Source organism: Helianthus annuus, chromosome 11 (assembly GCF_002127325.2).
Source record: "Helianthus annuus cultivar XRQ/B chromosome 11, HanXRQr2.0-SUNRISE, whole genome shotgun sequence".
In the NCBI taxonomy this organism is placed as follows: domain Eukaryota; kingdom Viridiplantae; phylum Streptophyta; class Magnoliopsida; order Asterales; family Asteraceae; genus Helianthus; species Helianthus annuus.
The window spans coordinates 110,497,135-110,516,120 of record NC_035443.2 but is presented as its reverse complement, the minus strand read 5'-3'; positions in this window follow the sequence as shown (position 1 = coordinate 110,516,120).

Genomic DNA, 18,986 nt, shown 5'->3' with positions numbered 1-18,986 from the left:
TAACAGTGATAGTCGATGTGAAACTTGTTTGTTATATGTTAAGACAATGTTAATGTTTAATTTTATCAATTAAACGGAACTCTTTTTGTATCCATGGTTATGAAACAATAACTCCTGTTACAACACTCCCCGACGTTTCCACCACGATTTGTTGTTTTACGTGGTTGGGGTGTGACAGGAGAAGTTGGTATCAGAGCCAATGGTGATAGGGAATTAGGTTATTAGTAATGCTTTGACCTAGACTATAACTTTTAGGACCCTAACGCAAGTTTCTTGCGTTTAGATTTTTAAAACAAAACCGTCACCTATCCTTAGGTGATAACCACAATGAGAACACTAAGTTCGAATCCGCTTTGAAAACTAATCATCTGTTTTAGGATGATTGATTACTAGGTTTTGAACCCTCTGTTATAAGGTTTTGAACCCTCTAAGTTTTTAAAGTCTCGTCAAAGTTTGGGCCAAAATAATGTGAACACGTGCAAACTGGAAGAGTGAGTGCCTGTATCCTGAGTTTTCTGTCTAAGGCTAGAGTGTTCGTACAAATCCACATAATCGGACCAATCACTCTTACCTGGGAACTCTTGGGGTGAGTGTTCACTTATAGGCGAGCATATCTTCGCGATACATTAGTTTGACCCATTTACTTTGATTAGTCACTACGTGTCGTTTGTTTGTTCGAGGTAACGAACAAATGATCGCCATCCTTATGTTTTGTCAATGTTTTTAACCTCACTCGTTTCTCCTGTTTCCTTGTTAGACAATGCCTCCTCGACGTGAAGCACGAACTTATACTGCTGAGGAAATCGTAGCCCTTGTCTCTCAGCAAATGGCTGTTGTGCTTCCAGGCGTTGTGACCCAAATCCATGAGTTATACAACAACAACAATAATAACAATAACAACGCACCGTGTAATTTCAAGAGTTTCAATTCTGCTAAGCCGCTAAAGTTTTCTGGGTCGCAAGGAGCAACTGCACTGCTACAGTGGTTTGATAGTATCGAGAGCACATTCAGACATGTGCAGTGTCCGAATGCGCGTAAGGTAAAATTTGCTTCAAGCGTGTTTGAGAAGCGAGCGCTTACCTGGTGGAATGGTGTTATGCGCGATAGGGGTGCCGAAGTGGCATTAGCACAAACATGGGAAGAGCTTCGAGCTCTCATGATGAAGGATTTTTGTCCCCGACATGAAATTCGAGCTTTGGAATGAGAATTTGATGATTTAAAGCAAGATGGGGCTGAACACCGTGCATACACAGATCGTTTTGAAGAACTCAGTCTGTTGTGTCCCACTATGGTTACCCCTCTGGAGAAAGCAATCGAGAGATATATCGATGGTTTACCCGATTCCATACAGAATATTGTGACCGGCGTTAATCCTACTACCGTCCGTCACGCAATCGAGTTGTCTACTACCCTGACCGAGTCTTAAGTCAGGAAGGGTAAACTCACCCGCAAGGGTGATAAAAAGAAGGCGGTTGATTCTGGGAAAGACAAGGAAAAGGGCAAGGGTAAGAAAGGTGAGTCGTCGAAGAAGTCGAGGAAGCGAAAGGGTGCTCAGAATTTTGCTGTTACAGCATAGACTTCTCAGAACCCACAGAACCCACCGGCTCAGCCACCTGCAAAAAAGCGTATGCTGGTACCGCACCTCATTGTGCACGCTGCAACGGTCATCATGTTGCACAACAAGCTTGTAACCAATGTACAACGTGTGGTAAACTTGGGCATTTGGCCAACATTTGTCGTTTGGGAAAGAAACAGGTTGCTCAGGTTTAAGCTCCGGTTCAGGGGAATGCTGCAAGATTCCCACCGAGTTCACGTTTCAATTGTGGAGAGTTTGGACACTTCCGCAACAACTGTCCGAGGCTGGTGAACGTGAATGCTAATGCGAACCCGAATGCGAACGTCAACGCCAATGTGAATGCCGCTCGTGGACGGGTGTATAATCTGAATGCAAACGAAGCGAGGGCTGACAACGAGGTTGTCAATGGTACGTTTCTTGTTAACAATCGACCTGCATCTATTCTTTTTGATTCTGGTGCAGATAGAAGTTTTGTTTCATTGTCATTTGAACCTTTGCTTGCGATACCTAGAACTAAACTGAGGAAACCCTTATCTGTTGAAGTTGCTACTGGTAAACCCCTTGTTCTCAACTCTGTTATTCGTGATTGTCAGTTGAACCTTGATAACCATCTTTTTCCTATTGACCTCACACTGATGCAACTTGGGAGCTTTGATATTATCGTTGGGAAGGGTTGGTTAACTAAACATCATGCTAAGGTGGTTTGTTTCGACAAGATTGTTCATATTCCTTTATCTTCTGGCGATGTTTTGGAAGTTCGTGGCGAGAAACCTTCAGGTGGATTGAAGCTTATGTCGTGTATGGAAGCCCAAAGGTATTAGCGAAAAGGATATGTTGCTTTTCTAGCACATGTCACCGAGGAGAAAGACGAGGGTAAGCGTATTCAGGATATTCCGATTGTTCGGGATTATCCAGAGGTGTTTCCTGATGAACTGCCTGGTTTGCCTCCAGTTCGTCAAGTTGAATTTCATATTGACCTTGTACCCAATGCCAACCCAATTGCAAAAGCGCCTTATCGATTTGCACCATCCGAGATGCAAGAATTATCGAAGCAGCTTCAAGAGTTATCTGATAAAGGATTCATCCGTCCGAGCTTTTCGCCTTGGGGAGCTCCTGTCCTCTTCGTGAAAAAGAAAGATGGATCTTTTTGAATGTGTATCGATTATCGTGAGCTTAATAAGCTCACCATCAAGAATCGATATCCCCTACCTCGAATTGATGATCTCTTCGACCAGCTGCAAGGTGCTTCATGATTTTCCAAGATCGATCTGCGTTCTGGGTATCATCAACTTCGTGTTCTCGAAGAAGATATCCCCAAAACTGCTTTCCACACAAGATATGGGCATTATGAGTTCACTCATGCCTTTTGGTTTGACGAATGCTCCAGCTAACTTTATGGACTTAATGAATAGGGTTTGTAAACCTTATTTAGACAAGTTCATTATTGTGTTCATCGACGATATTCTTGTATATTCAAAGTCACGAGCCAAGCACGAGCAACACCTTCGCTTAACATTGGAACTCCTAAAGAAAGAACAACTTTTTGCTAAATTCTCCAAGTGTGAATTCTGGCTTAAAGAAGTTCAATTCTTGGGTCATATAGTCAACGGGCAGGGTATTCATGTGGATCCATCCAAAATTGTTGCGATTAGAGACTGGAATACACCAACAACACCTACAGAGATTCGATCTTTTCTTGGTCTTGCTGGTTATTATCGTCGTTTTATTTCAAGTTTCTCAAGGATCGCGGTTCCACTCACTGCTTTGACTCAAAAGAATAAGCCTTTTGAGCGGGGACCCAAGCAAGAAGAATCGTTTCAAATGCTAAAACAGAAGCTTTGTGATGCTCCTGTTCTATCTTTGCCTGAGGGAGATGATGATTTCGTTGTTTATTGTGACGCGTCGAATCTAGGACTTGGTTGCGTTCTTATGCAACGAGGTAAAGTCATAGCTTATGCGTCTAGACAGCTAAAAATTCACGAGAAGAACTACACAACTCATGATCTTGAGTTAGGAGCTGTGGTTTTCGCGCTGAAAATCTGGAGACATTACCTTTATGGGACGAAGTGTGTGGTTTTCATAGACCACAAAAGTCTCCAGCATATTCTTAATCAGAAAGAGCTCAACATGAGGCAACATCGTTGGGTTGAACTCTTAAGTGATTACGTGAGATTCGCTACCATCCTGGTAAAGCGAATGTCGTAGCCGATGCGCTTAGTCGAAAATAGCGAGTCAAGCTTCATTCTGTTCAAATGATATCTGATCTTCAAACTCGTGTTCTTCGAGCTCAGCAATTTTGTGTTTCACAAAGTTTGATAAGTAAGGAATTACCACGTCAGCTTGAGCTTAAACTCGAAAGGAAGGACGATGGTTTGCTCTACTTCAAGGATCGTTTGTGGATTCCGAAACAAGACGATCTTCGCACCTTGGTAATGGACGAATCTCATAAGTCTCGATATTCTATCCATCCTGGTGCTGATAAAATGTACAAGGATCTTCGTACTAAGTTCTGGTGGCCTGGTATGAAGAAGGATGTTGCCTTGTATGTATTAAAATGCCTGACTTGTCTCAAAGTCAAGGCTGAACATCAACGACCTTCTGGTTTGCTTGTACAACCAGAGATACCGGTTTGGAAGTGGGAGAACATTGCGATGGATCTCATCTCTAAGTTACCGCGTACTTCTAAAGGTCATGATGCTATTTGGGTTGTTATCGGTTGATTAATGAAATCAGCTCATTTTATTCCAATTCGCGAGGATCTATCTGCTGATAAACTTGCAAAGATTTATGTTGACGAGATTGTCTCACGACATGGTGTTCCTTTGGATATCATTTCTGATCGTGATGCTCAATTTTCATCTCATTTCTGGATGACCATGCAATCTGTGACAACTCGAATTTCCAAGATTTCTATTTCGCATTTATTGGACGTTCATGTATTGTCTAGTTGTTTAATTGTACAAATAATTGGCTATGGAACTGTAACGTTTTGATACAATAAAGTGCATTGTGTGATTATGCATGGTTATGTGTAATTGTGATAAATTTGTTAAATGCATAAACTTGGTGGTGAAAATATAAAATTGTTATGAGATGGTGTACTATTGTAAAATATAATAATTAAGGGTGTGTAGAGTTATTAGTGAAACTTATATGATACTTAACCCTAATCCTTCACTAAACCTCACACAAGAAACCAAAGCACGTACTTCACATTCTCTGGCAATCATCACCATCATCATTGGCAAGACATTCATCACTTTTGTTTCCACATTCTCTCTAGAATCATTCAAGGTAATTGCTTATTGATTATTGTGATACTTGTAAACCCTAATTGATTGTTTGATTGTATCAATTCTTGATTCTTGTAATACTTGAAAAACCCTAGCTTTCATATGATGGTTCTGTGCTTTGGTTGATTCCTGATTATTGTGTTATGATGATGATTAGTCGTGAAATCATTTGCTCGTATGATGATATTTGTTGAATTGATTGGTGCCGTGTAATGTACGAATTAGGGTTTCCAGATCGTATGAATATAAGAACGTAACCGATACAATCACATTGAACTTGAATATTCGTATGTATGCCTGATAGTTTGTCTGAGTTTCATGATTGATAGATCCGAACTTTATGCACCTCATCTAGTCCGACCTTTAATAAGGGGAATGGATGTCCGAACTTTGTGAAGTAAATATATGTATACTGGTCCGAATTTTAGTGAAGAGAACATGTGTCCGAGTTTTAATGGTTAGGGCCCATGTCCGACTTTTGCATTATAAGAGAGGTCCGAACTTTAGATGTGATAAAGGATCCGAGTTTTGTATAGTGACAAGGAGTCCGACTTCTATTAAACACTAGGGTCCGAGTTTCTCAAAGCACAATGGTCCGATCTTTATGAGACTCATTGTCCAACTTTTGTAAACAAGGGGGGGGGTCCGATCTTTGTGAATGTTATCTTGTCCGAACTTTATGATCCCCACCCCCCTTGTCCGAACTTTGTGATCCTCACCCCTAGTCCGAACTTTGTAAAGAGTGCCTAGGGTCCGACTTTTTGCTCATTCAAGGGATACGATCTTTAATTGTGTTGTCTTGTCCGGTTTCCTTAGTTGATGGACTTGTGATGCAATTACTAGTTAGTAATGACTGTGTTGAATCCTGTATGTTAACCTTATTAAACTACCAACCATATGAGGCGTGTTAATGAATAACTATAGTAGAACAAATGGTGAAAGACATTATATGAAGCATATATTATATTACATGAACAGGATAGAATGTTTATGTAGTGCATGATATTAACTGCCAAGTATTATGTGATATAGACTTGCATGCAAACTTTTATGATCTTGAACTGATTGTGTAAACATGCACGATATAGGACTTGACTGACTACTTGAACACATAACTTAGCATACCGAGCAAACCAAGGTGAGTTCACACCCTTACTAAGGCATGGGATTCCCAGGGTTGGGAATGGGATTGAAGGAATAAGGTTGAATAGATTCAGACTGACACTACCACTAGACTACCATACCAGCGTCCTCGGTTGTGCAGGACACATACGTAAACCTACGTATGCTTATACTACTTACTGTCCTCGGTTGTGCAGGACACATGCGTAAAGCCCACATATGCATATGCTCCTTACTGTCCTCGGTTGTGCAGGACCCCTACGTAAAATCTACGTATACTTATACTTACTACTATCCTCGGTTGTGAAGGATACTCACGTAAAACCTACGTGTATTTATACTTACTACTATCCTCGGTTGTGAAGGATACTTACGTAAATCTACGTAAAGCTTGTACGTACTACTGTTCTCGGTTGTGAAGAACACTTATGATTACGAATAGTCTAGTGGTTATACAACATGGGAAGCCCCCACCAATAGAACGTACTATCGGCCCAGTAGAGCCACATGTTACAAACGAAATTATTATTACGCATTTACTTTCTGTGAACTCGCTCAACTAGTTGTTGATCCTCTGTTACATGCCTTGCAGGTCGTTAGATACAGGGAGCTTGCACAGGGAGGAGCTGGTCGTTGTGGGCTTGGATCGTGATTGTCTTGTTAAACACTTATGTCATTTGATACTCTATCATGATGGGTTTTATTTATACGCTTCCGCTAAACAATGATAACTTACTTATGTTTTGGAACACCTTTCATATGGATTTGGTTTTGTTTAATAACAATTACTTTTACTTTATATATTGTTCTATATGATTGGTGGCTTGATCCTGGTCAGTCACGCTCCCAAGCGGTGATACTCCGCAGGTGGATTTTGGGGGTGTGACAGATTGGTATCAGAGCCATTGGTTATAGAGAACTTGGTTTTAATATGGGGAAAACGTTTTTATTAAAACCAGACTATAACCAGAACAGTGCTCTCAACGATCCACAACGACGCTTCGCTCCACGTGCAAGACTCAACATCCTAGGTAATAAGGTTTATGTTTATTGCCTACTTGCTAGAATTACATAGAACTTTGCTCATGGTATGCTTAGATTACATTGCTCACTACTTGTTATTGCTTGAAAACACTTGTGTGCTTACACTCTTCTGTCATCGCACTATTCGCGAACCTTTCTCACCTATGTTGCCTTTGATGTCAAGATCAATGGCCGGACGAATTAACATGACACAAGCCCAGTTGACGGCTTTCGTTAATGAACAAGTTGCTGCGGCACTTGCAGCTGCTCAAGCAGGTAGTATACCCTGTAGTTTAGACTCACACTAGGATCTTTAGAATCCTACATTAACTCTTGTGTTTAACCTTGTCCTATTCGTACACAATAGGTCAACACGCTCAGCAGCCCGTCTGCACTTTCAAGAACTTTATGGATTGTCGTCCTAGCACATTTAGTGGCACTGAAGGAGCGGTTGGACTCCTCCACTAGTTTGAAAAGCTCGAGTCTGTGTTCAAGATGTGTGAATGCCCTGAGGCTCGCAGGGTCAAGTATGCCACTGGCACTTTAGAGGGGATTGCTCTAACCTGGTGGAACGCACAAGTGCAGATCTTAGGGTTGGCAGCTGCTAACGCCACCCCTTGGGATGATTTCAAGGAACTGATCAAAAGGGAATACTGCACACAGGAAGACATTCACAAGCTGGAGGATGAGTTTTATCATTTGAAAATGACTGGGTCAGAAATCGAAGCTTACACTAAACGGTCAAACGAGTTGGCTGTGCTGTGCCCAACTATGGTGGACCCTCCAATCAAGCGCATTGAGTTGTATCTCAAAGGTTTGGCGCCAGAAATTCAGAGCCATGTGACATCGGCTAATCTTGACAACATTCAGGCTATTCAGTGCCTCGCTCATCGTATCACAGATCAGGCAGTGGATCAGAACAGACTGCCTAAACGTATCAGCGCTACTGCTACCGCTACCACTGCTACTACACTTGCTACTCCCAGCGACAATAAAAGAAAATGGGATGGGGATTCCAGCAAGGGATCAGCTTCAGTTCAGTCACAGGTTCAGCAGCGAAAGACCGACAGTTATCAGAGTCCCAGTCAGCACTCTTCAGGTAGCCACAGGCAGGGCGGATATCGAGGGAACCTTCCAAAGTGTAACAACTGCAACAGACACCACAGTGGCCAGTGTAACAAGGGTCTCTGTCAAAGATGCCTCAAGATGGGTCATGAGACCAAGGATTGTAGAAGCCCTCGGCCTGCTAACCAGAATCAGCAGCAGCCACAAGCGCAGCAGAATCAGCAACAGGGCAACAAGGGGTGTTTTCATTGTGGTGCAGAAGGGCACTTCAAAAGGCACTGTCCTCAGCTAAACAGGAACCAGAACAACAACAACAATAACAACAATCAGGGAAATGGCAACAACAACAACAATGGTGGGAACAACAACGGCAATGAAGCAAGGGGTCGTGCATTTGTGTTGGGGCAGGGTGATGCCAGAAATGATCCCAACGTCGTTATGGGTAAGTTTCTTCTTGACGACATTTATGTTACTGTTTTGTTTGATTCGGGTGCGGATACGAGTTATATGTCTTTGAAAATGAGTAAATTGTTAAAATGTACACCAACACCTCTAAACACCAAACATGTCGTAGAACTAGCAAATGGTAAGAGTGTAGAAGCCACACATGTAGTCAAGGGTTGTAACATTGTTCTAGCGGGTCAGATCTTCTCGATTGATCTTATTCCTATAGTTCTGGGTTGTCACACCCTGCTAGTTGCGGAAGCGTGTTGCGTGTGACGTAAGAAAGGTAATCATTGCATCCAATCATGTATCACCGGCTCAAGACTTGTTTCCTGAAATACATGTAGTTTTAAAAAGTCAACAAAAGTTGAGCGAGTTCATGCATTTTGTATGAGTTCCAATAAACTTGTAAACATTTGAGAGATTCCTTTGAAAACAAGTATGTAAGGCGTCTATGAATAGATCAATTAATGTTTTGCAAGGACATTAATATATGTGAAAACATAGGGAGTACCCAACCCAAGTGGGCTATTATTAGTGTCAAATCCCCTCGACTGTGTCGAATCCCCTCGATTGTGTCGAATCCCCTCGACTGTGTTGAATCACCTCGACCGTGTCAAATCACCTTGACTGTGTCAAATCACCTTGACTGTGTCAAATCCCCTTGACCGTTGTCGAATCACCTCGACTGGGACACAAAAGCACTCTAAGTAGTCATAAATGGACCATGAGTGGGGCTCGGCCGTACCCGTTAGATCTAACCTTTGTCCATGTTTCTTATGAGAGTTATTGGCATTTCAGTTTCAGCCTATGCTCACATGATCTAATAGTTCATTTCATAGCCAAATCATACCATTGAAACATATGTAACATGTATTTCACGCCCGAGAGTTATAAATTCGAAAACAGTTAAGAGAAAAGGGGGACATGAACTCACAAGTTTGCGTTCCGTGTACTATGATATCGAAGTGAGCGTCCGTACGTGTCAATAACCTACATGTGTACTAATCTCGTTAGACACTAGGTCTTTCGGACCTCGTACAAGTTGTTCATCTTGAATTCTTTATTATGTTCTCGTTTGTCATCTTTGGAACAACTTTGTATTTTAGAGCGTTGAAAGTTTACTCGTTCGATTGTTATGTACATACATGTATTCTATACGTATTGAATTACAGGTGAACGGGCTTCACCCTTCATATGTCTTCGTGCCGCGCACACGTGTAATTGAGCCCTTGCTCATGCCATTGGGCCGAGCCCATGTCATCTATGTTACCGTATCTAAACCATGTTTTAATGTTATTGGGCCGAGCCCATGTTATATTGTCATTGGGCCATAGCCCATGTATTAAGGAATTTGGGCCTAGCTCATTACTAGCTTTGATAAGCCCAATTCTAACTTTATGAGTCCATTAACATGATCTTGCAATTTTTACCAAAATGTTACCAAGTAGTAAACTTTAAATAAGTTCATTTTTCCTATGAAAAATACTTGGAAATTTGTATAGTTTTCGACTTTCCAGATTCTTGTTATCGATCGTTTAGATATGTGCTCGTTTTAATGTCTAAAATATGTTATTTTAGACTCGAATTTGTAGTAACTTGTTCACGATATCGATATGCCCAATCTGTTGTCTTCAAGTGTTATGTATTTCCATTTCGGTCATTTTATTTAATTGTCCGATTTACTAGCATTTCTTGGGCCATGTAGGAACATGTATGTGTATTTATTTTGATCACCCTATAGGTATCTAGTACATACACCTATAGCACATATTACATGCACTTGACAAGTTTCCAAATATATATATATATAATTTTTTTTACCAAAAGTTATATATACATATGTGGCTACACTTTTAACCATTTATTTTTGTAAAAGAGTAAGTTTTAGTCCATAAACTTATTAAATATTTAAGACTTAAATATCCTCCTTAGAGTTTCCAAAATGACGTTTATGACCACTAATCGCGTTTAACATTGTTAATCACCCTTTAATCCCCTCTTTAATCGCGATTAGATTTTTAGAAAAATTCGCCATAGTTTCCCCTAAAACTATGACGTTTCCCACGTTATAAGAACGCGTTTAAATCAATAATCAATTTTCCAAAATCACCACCTATTGCAACTTAAGTTTTTAATAACCAACTTTGCATGTATACATTAACTCATAATACCTTCATTTTCCCCCATGAACTTATATATATTTTACCATGCTTCTAAAAAATAATAATGACACTTTCTGTATTTTTTACAAGGTCATTAAACCAACAGATTTTCTCATGCATCTTAACTAGTTCATCCATGCACATAAACTTGCTTATGTGACTTTTTAAAAATATTTATATCACAAATCATGTCCTTAATAACTTGTAAAAGTTATATTTACTAAAAATTACTTTCAAGTTTATGGTTTAAGTTCATGGATTATGAAGGTGATGATCTTGCTTAGATCTAAACATCTAAATGTTTAGATCATTATTTTTTTTTTGACCATGTTCTTACAAGATCATAATATTTAATAGTCTACTTTAACATAATCACAAGATAATATAAACTAGTCTACACTAATCAACATATTTATGCTAACTAGCTAACACTAATCTAATAAATCAACATATAATATAATTATATTTAGTGTTTATTAGCTTTGTGTTTAGGGTTTTTGATTATGTTAATCTTTAAATTCAAGATAATCAACTTGTACAATAATAATCTACAAATAATATGGAGCTTAAAAATAATGGTTATAGATCTTACAAGATTGCACTAGTTAGACAAGAAAATAAGAAGGATTTAAGCTCCAAAAGTGCTCCAACTAATGCTCCAAGTTTAACCCATGTGTTTATGATCTTGTAGGGCTTAGATTATGTGAAAATGGAGTATCTTAGAAGTGAATATGAAGGTGGTCTTGGATGTTGTTGTGGCTGCCGAAAACGAAAGGGAACAAGGGAGGTTTCTTGCAACTTTTAAATGATATGTGATGGATGGAATGATATGATATAAGTAAGGTGTTGCAACCAATATTCAACAACAACTACATAATGGCCATACTCCTAATCTTCCACATTTTCAAGCAAAATAAAAGTGGTGGGGTCCCCCATGGTTTACGTAAATAACATGGGGGAAAGATGTTTATTTTTTTTTATAAAACTTACTAATTATAGATATTTTAGTCATTATTTAAAGTAGGTAGATTAGGGGTTTAATTACACCGTTAAGGGGTAATTAGTGTTTCGGAACCAAAATTATTATTAACTAGTTCACTAAGCTAGTTAAAATAGTGTTTAAGTAGTTTAAACGGTTCCCGGTTAAGTGCCGTTTCACCTACGATACTTTTATGTCGTAACGATAAGGATTTTCCGTAAGTTGTTTTCTTTCATCCGATAGTTGTATGAAGTGATTCCGAGTCCCAAATTTAGCTTAACTAGCTCGCTAGATACTTCGTTTGCTTGTTTCGTGACAAAAAATGTCGCCTACTAGTTCGTCGAGTTGCTAATGGACTAGTTTAGTGCATAGCGACGTAACGCCGGAAACTTGTGATTATGAACACTCCGTTTATATCATCTTATTGTTTTAGTATGTTTTTCATCAATTGACATTATTCCGATGTCCTAGAAATGCTTTGTTATAAGTTCGGATGCGTTAAAAGTACTATATTTTAAGCCGAAACGGACGTTTTTGAGATTAGGGCGTTATACTGGAAAGTCTTGTTTCTTTGCAAGATGTGTTTTCATAATAATGTTTTCCTATATAAATGGACTCAGTTACGTTATCCGAGTGTCGTTTTTCAGTGTTTCGGTCTGATTTTCACGGTTTGCTGGCATTAATAGTGTAACCGTGAATAGTGCACGCAGCACTTTCTACCAACACTTTTAGGACATTGTTTGTTTGGATTCGCAATACGACGAAAACCAACATATGTTTTAGCTTTGTTTTCTTGCCCTAACACTGTTATCCAGTATACGACACAGTTACGAAATTAAATTACACTAAATGCATGAGATTTAGAAATATAAATAGTGATTAGATTGTACGGAATTTCCGGTTATTTGCCAGTTGTCACATTCTCCCCCTGTTAAAAAGAATTTCGTCCCGAAATTCAAGTTGAGCCATCCTTTGCAGGAGTTTTCTCGAAAAGGTGGGGATATTTTGTCTTAATCTGATCTTCACGTTCCCATGTGTACTCAGGTCTGTGATGTGAATTCAAGCGGACCTTGGCTAGTTTGATACAACTTCTCCTTGTCTTGTGGACTTTCCAGTCCTACCTCAACGGGTTCTTCGGTAAAATGGAGTGTGTCGTCTACATGAATTTCATCCGCTGGGATGATGACTGTCTCTTCGGTCGGGCTTTTCTTGAGATTCGACACATGAAATGTGTCATGTACGTTAATGAGTTCTTCTGGCAGTTTCAACTTGTACGCGACGGTACCGATCTTCTCTAGAATTTCAAATGGCCCAATGTATCTCGGGTTTAGTTTTCCGCGTTTCCCGAATCTAGCTACGCCTTTCCAAGGTGAGACTTTTAATAAGACTTTGTCTCCGACCTTGAAGGATAATGGTTTACGTCTTCTGTCCGCGTAGCTCTTTTGTCTGTCATGAGCCGCTTTGATATGTTCTCGTATCTTTGCTATCTTGTCAGTAGTCTCTTGGGCTAGTTCAGGGCCAATGAGTTGTTTGTCTCCGACTTCCACACAACACAGCGGTGAACGGCACTTCCGTCCGTATAGTGCCTCGTATGGGGCGGCTTTGATGCTTGTGTGATAACTGTTATTATATGAAAATCCACTAGCGGTAAATGAGTATCCCAGTTTCCGCCCGAATCCATCACACAGGCGCGAAGCATGTCCTCCAACATTTGGATGGTTCGTTCGCTTTGTCCATCGGTTTGCGGATGAAATTATGTGCTTAGATCCAAACGAGATCCAAGCGATTCCTGAAATGATTGCCATATTCTTGACACAAAGCGACCATCGCGATCCGAGATTATTGAAATAGGTACTCCTTGATGTGCTATTATTTTTTTGAGATAAAGCTGAGCTAACTTCTCTGTACTGTCTTTCTCGCGAATTGGCAAGAAGTGAGCTGACTTGGTTAATCGATCGATGATAACCCAAATCATGTCATGACCTCGAGAGGTCTGTGGAGTCCTGTAATGATATCCATTGATATATGTTCCCATTCCAAACGGGAATCTCGGGTTGTTGTAACAGTCCAGATGGCTTTTGGTATTTGGCCTTGACCTTTGCACAAGTTAGGCATTTCCCAGCATAGGTCGCAATATCTCCCTTGAGATTAGGCCACCAATAGTATTATTTTAAGTCTTGATACATCTTATCGGATCCTGGATGTATTGAATATTTCGGCTTGTGTGCTTCGTCCAGCACCGAGTCTCCTAGACCGCCAAAATATGGGATCCAGATCCTTCCCATGAAATATAAAGTGTCATCTTTGTTCTCTTCCATTTGTTTCTCTAGTCCCCATAAGGATTCTGCTTGAATGTTTTCCAGTTTTAGAGTTTCTTGTTGTGCATCATGAACTCGAGTGGTAAAGCTCTTTTGAATTGTAAACTCTAAAGCTCGTACTCGTAATGTTTTAAGTCATTCTTTCCTACTCAAGCATCTGCCACAACGTTTGCTTTGCCCGGATGATACTTGATTTCATAGTCATAATCCTTCAATAATTCCACCCAACGACGTTGGCGCATGTTTACTTCCTTTTGATCGAATATTTGTTGGAGACTCTTGTGATTAGTGAATATGGTACACTTAGTACCATAAAGATAATGACGCTAAATCTTTAAAGCAAATACCCCTACGTCTAGTTCTAGGTCATGAGTGGTATAGTTCTTTTCATGAACTTTTAACTGATGTGACATGTACGTGATGACTTTTTCACGTCACATTATCCCGCAACCGAAGTCGTGATGCGATGCATCACAAAACACCACAAGGTCATCGGTATCGTTTGGAAGTGGTAAGATTGGCGCTTGGCATAGTTTATCTTTGAGCGTTTGGAATGCCATTTCTTGTTTTTCACCCCAATCGAACTTTTTATCCTATTGAGTGAGTGAGGTTAGCGGTTGAGAAATTTTAAAAAAATTCTCAATGAATCTTCGATAGTATCCCGCTAAACCTAGAAATTGTCTTACTTCCGTTGGGGTCTTGGGAGCGTTTCAGTTCTTTATGGCTTCTATCTTAGCTGGGTCCACATTATTCCATTCTCATTCACAACGTGACCGAGAAATTGGACCTCGCGAATCTAAAATTCGCATTTTGAGAATTTGGCATACAATTGTTCTTTCTTAAGTAGCTCTAGAATAGTTCTCAAGTGTTGTTCATGTTCCGCCTTGGTTCGTGAGTATATTAAAATGTCATCAATGAATACGATCATGAACTTATCGAGATATGGCTTACATACCCAATTCATCAAATCCATGAATACGGCGGGAGCGTTTGTTAGGCCGAAAGGCATAACCAGGAACTCGTAATGCCCATAGCGAGTCCTGAACGCTGTCATAGGAATGCTTTCCTCTTGGATCCTCAGCTGATGGTGTCCGAATCTTAGATCAACCTTGGAATAAAAGGTGGAAACTTGTAATTGATCGAACAAGTCGTCGATCCTCGGTAAAGGATACCGGTTCTTTATGGTTAACTTGTTCAGTTCTCGGTAATCTATACACATCCGAAAGGTTCCGTCTTTCTTCTTGAAAAATATCACCGGAGCTCCCCAAGGTGAGAAACTCGGTCTATTGAATCCTTTGTCAAACAATTCCTGAAGCTGAGTAGATAATTCCTGCATCTCCGAGGGTCCGAGTCTATATGAAGCTTTCGCCACCGGTGCGCTCCTGGCACAAGATCGATACTGAATTCGACTTGTCGCTGCGGAGGTAGTCCCGGCAAGTTTTCTGAAAAGACTTCAGGGCATTCCCTTACCACAGGGATGTACTCTACCTTGCGCTACTCGGCCTTCTTGTCGACCATATGGACAAGAAAGGCGATGCATCCTGTTCTCAGACTCTTCCAAGCCTTCATACAGTTGTTGGTCAGCAGCCGTGTGTCGTGTTTCTCTCCGTGCACCAAAAGATGTTCTCTCGTTAGACGGGGGGGGGGGGAGAAAGAATAATAGTTTTCGCAGCACAACTACTTCTGCTCGGTTGTCGGCCAACCAGTCTATGCCAGAAGTGAAGTCGTAACAACGAGTGAAAAGTCGTTACTGAATTTTTGTGCTCCAAGTTCGAGTGTTCATCCTTTGATGTCTTTCCTGACTTGACTAATTTACCATTGGTCAATCCTATTGAATGGGAGGACGTCTTGTTTACTTGACTCGGCCAAGCCTACTTTAAATTTTATGGGGATGAAGCTAACACCGACACCGGTGTTAAACAACACGAATGCAACGGGTCGGTTGATAGGAACGTATCGGTGACCCTTAATGACTTCACATGACTTCCCTAATTCCTCATTAGCTAACTTGATAGGATAAGGCATGTCTAACCTACATGACTCTAATTCTTGTATAGGCTTAATATCTAGAGACACTAAGTTAGGCTGACGTTGGTATCCAAAGGATTGAATCATGCTGGTTGTAGAGTAGAACGTACCCATGTCAACATTGGGATTTCGTGGAGTATTCATAGTTCTAACCGTACACACGCTTATTCCCTTGCTTGATTCGTCCTTAAACATCCAAGATTGTAGTGATCTCTTTTCTACAGTTAAGATCTCCTTGTCCTTTCTTGAGTATATCTAACTCATTAGTTTCCGTCTTATGCCCAGTCTCACCACACTGCTACACTTGGCACTTTTACAAGTGCCCTCACGGTGAAAGTTTCACTTATCTCATTCAGGATTTTGACAAGTTATTAGCGTACTTCTTGTTATTAGCTTTGTATCTCAGGGCTAAACCCCAAATGTAGCGCTCAGTGCGTTTGAATTCGGGTGTTATCCAATATGCAACAATCCTTGAGAGATCGTAGAGGCGTCGGGGGTAACCAACAACATTGGTTCTAATCATGATCGAGTCCTAGAGCTCGGTTCCCAACCTTGGAATTTTCCCGCTTTCTACTCCTCTCGCGTAAGATCCTGGAGTTCTTCCAACGACAACTTCTTTGTTGTCTTACTCTCTATAGTTTGTACTTGAGGGTTCCACCAAGTTAACGTCTCCTTCAACAGAAGGCTATTAGTTTACCAAATCGTTTACTTAGAGGTACATTTACTAGCACGGTTAACTGACTTCCTTGTCTTTACTTAGTGGACATGACTTACCACACCTCCCATATCAATAAGGTCTTGTGGCATATGATCCGGGAAAGCCTTAGGATTAAAATCAGGTGTGATTGCATCTTCATGTGTGGCATTGCCACTCGTTCTCGTCCCATCGGGATTTGAACCACTTGAGCTATCGGTACCATCCGTACCATCATTAGTGTCGACTCAACAACCCCATGTTGTCCAATTTCCGCAACCTTATGTTGTTCCATAAAAACTCTAGTTCGTCTTTAATAGTAGGGCGTTGATTAACTGCCCCTTTTTGGGCATAGATTTTCTTTTCGGTGCCATGTTATTTTGATACATAGTATCAAAGAGTCTAGACTTGTATTTGGACAGATGTAGCCTACCATGCACCTAAGAATTTAGAACGTAATTGGTCATGGAAACCTAAAGACCGCATTGTTCATGTATGTTTGAACAATGGTAACATGAATAAACACAATCCAGAATGCATAGTACCTCTTGCGTGTACTGACCATATGCCTATGTGGGAAAAGAGGTAAAACGGTCGTCTCCATCCATACAACATGTATTCTCTACTTCATGGACCTTGATCGTCCCTAGTATCCTTTGTCGCGCTACCCGTGTAACGAATACATTGATATCCCTTGAGCTCCACAAGTTTCAACAAAATTGTTATGACTTCCATAGTTGTCGGATAAAATGCAAGGAAGGGGTTGTAGCAAGGCTCATGCCATATCATCCCATAGAATAAGACAAATGTCAAACGACGGAGTTTAATGTAATCATTTCCGATAACTAAGATAAGGTGAGGTGTCATAGACACCAAAGAACCAGCCCTTGTACAAGAATTCCGAAAATGTTGAGGAAATTCCTGCATGAGTGGCCAACAAGCTTTGTTTGCCTTAGACGACTAGTCTCAAACGACTCGTGTTATAAACCGAATGTTAGGTGCGAATAATACATGTGGTCTTCCTGTATCGTTGAGTGCTATAATAACCATCCTGGTTAGTGTTCTTACTAGATAGGAACTAGAATAGCTTAAGAATTTCGAATGGATAGTGATCGCTAGCTTGACCCACAGAGCCCACCAGGATTCCCCATGCACTACAAGTTGTTATTACGTGGGCCCCCGTAATAATAAATTATCTTGCATGGTCACCCTTGCATTCTCTCGTTCAAGCAGACGATCAGTCAGAGAGAGGACACTATTGTCTTTATACCTTCAACATAAAAGGGACCGTCGTGATAGTCCACATGCTAACACTCATAGTCATTATTCGTGAAAGGGCACAACGTTAGACGGAATAGAAATATAGAGAATCCGCAACAATAGCAACTGGAGGGGCACCTTTAAGATGAGTACTTCATCTTCCATGTCTGGATGAGAGTGTCATCAATCACGATTAGTATGAGCCTCAGGGGCCTCGTCCCACTAGTAGAGTTGTTGTCTAAGGCTGCCACCTCCTCCTCGTCGCCACTACTGAAGCCAGACTTGTAACCATCCGAGGGAGAACAACCATCTTCCACGGGATCAATGCTTTAGGGTCTCGCTTAGGGACCACGTCTGCCATAAGCTTCGTAATAGACGCGAGGTCATCATTCTCATCACGTGAGTCAAGTGTAATAGTAGAATTCATAGTCGAGGGTATTTTCGTTCATGGCAAAATATTCCGTACAAGACATATGTATAGATATATACAATCACTAAATCTCATGCTATTTTTGTTCTCATGTTTCACATGTACTTCCTAATGTTTCGAGTCTATTCCTTATAGACAAACCATGTATTGATCCATATCCGTTACTTATGATTGAGCTCGCGTGATAGATCCTCATGTTATCATGACACAATGAAAACCTTTTGTCATTTTGTCATACTTTTGAAATCATTTTTGTAATGTTATCAAGCTTGTTTTCATGTGAGAGCCCATAGTGATTGTAGACCAAACTTTAATAAAAGTTTTTCCTCGGTTCACTACAATCGGAGCTCTAATACCAATCTGTCACACCCTGCTAGTTGCGGAAGCGTGTTGCGTGTGACGTAAGAAAGGTAATCATTGCATCCAATCATGTATCACCGGCTCAAGACTTGTTTCCTGAAATACATGTAGTTTTAAAAAGTCAACAAAAGTTGAGCGAGTTCATGCGTTTTGTATTAGTTCCAATAAACTTGTAAACATTTGAGAGATTCCTTTGAAAACAAGTATGTAAGGCGTCTATGAATAGATC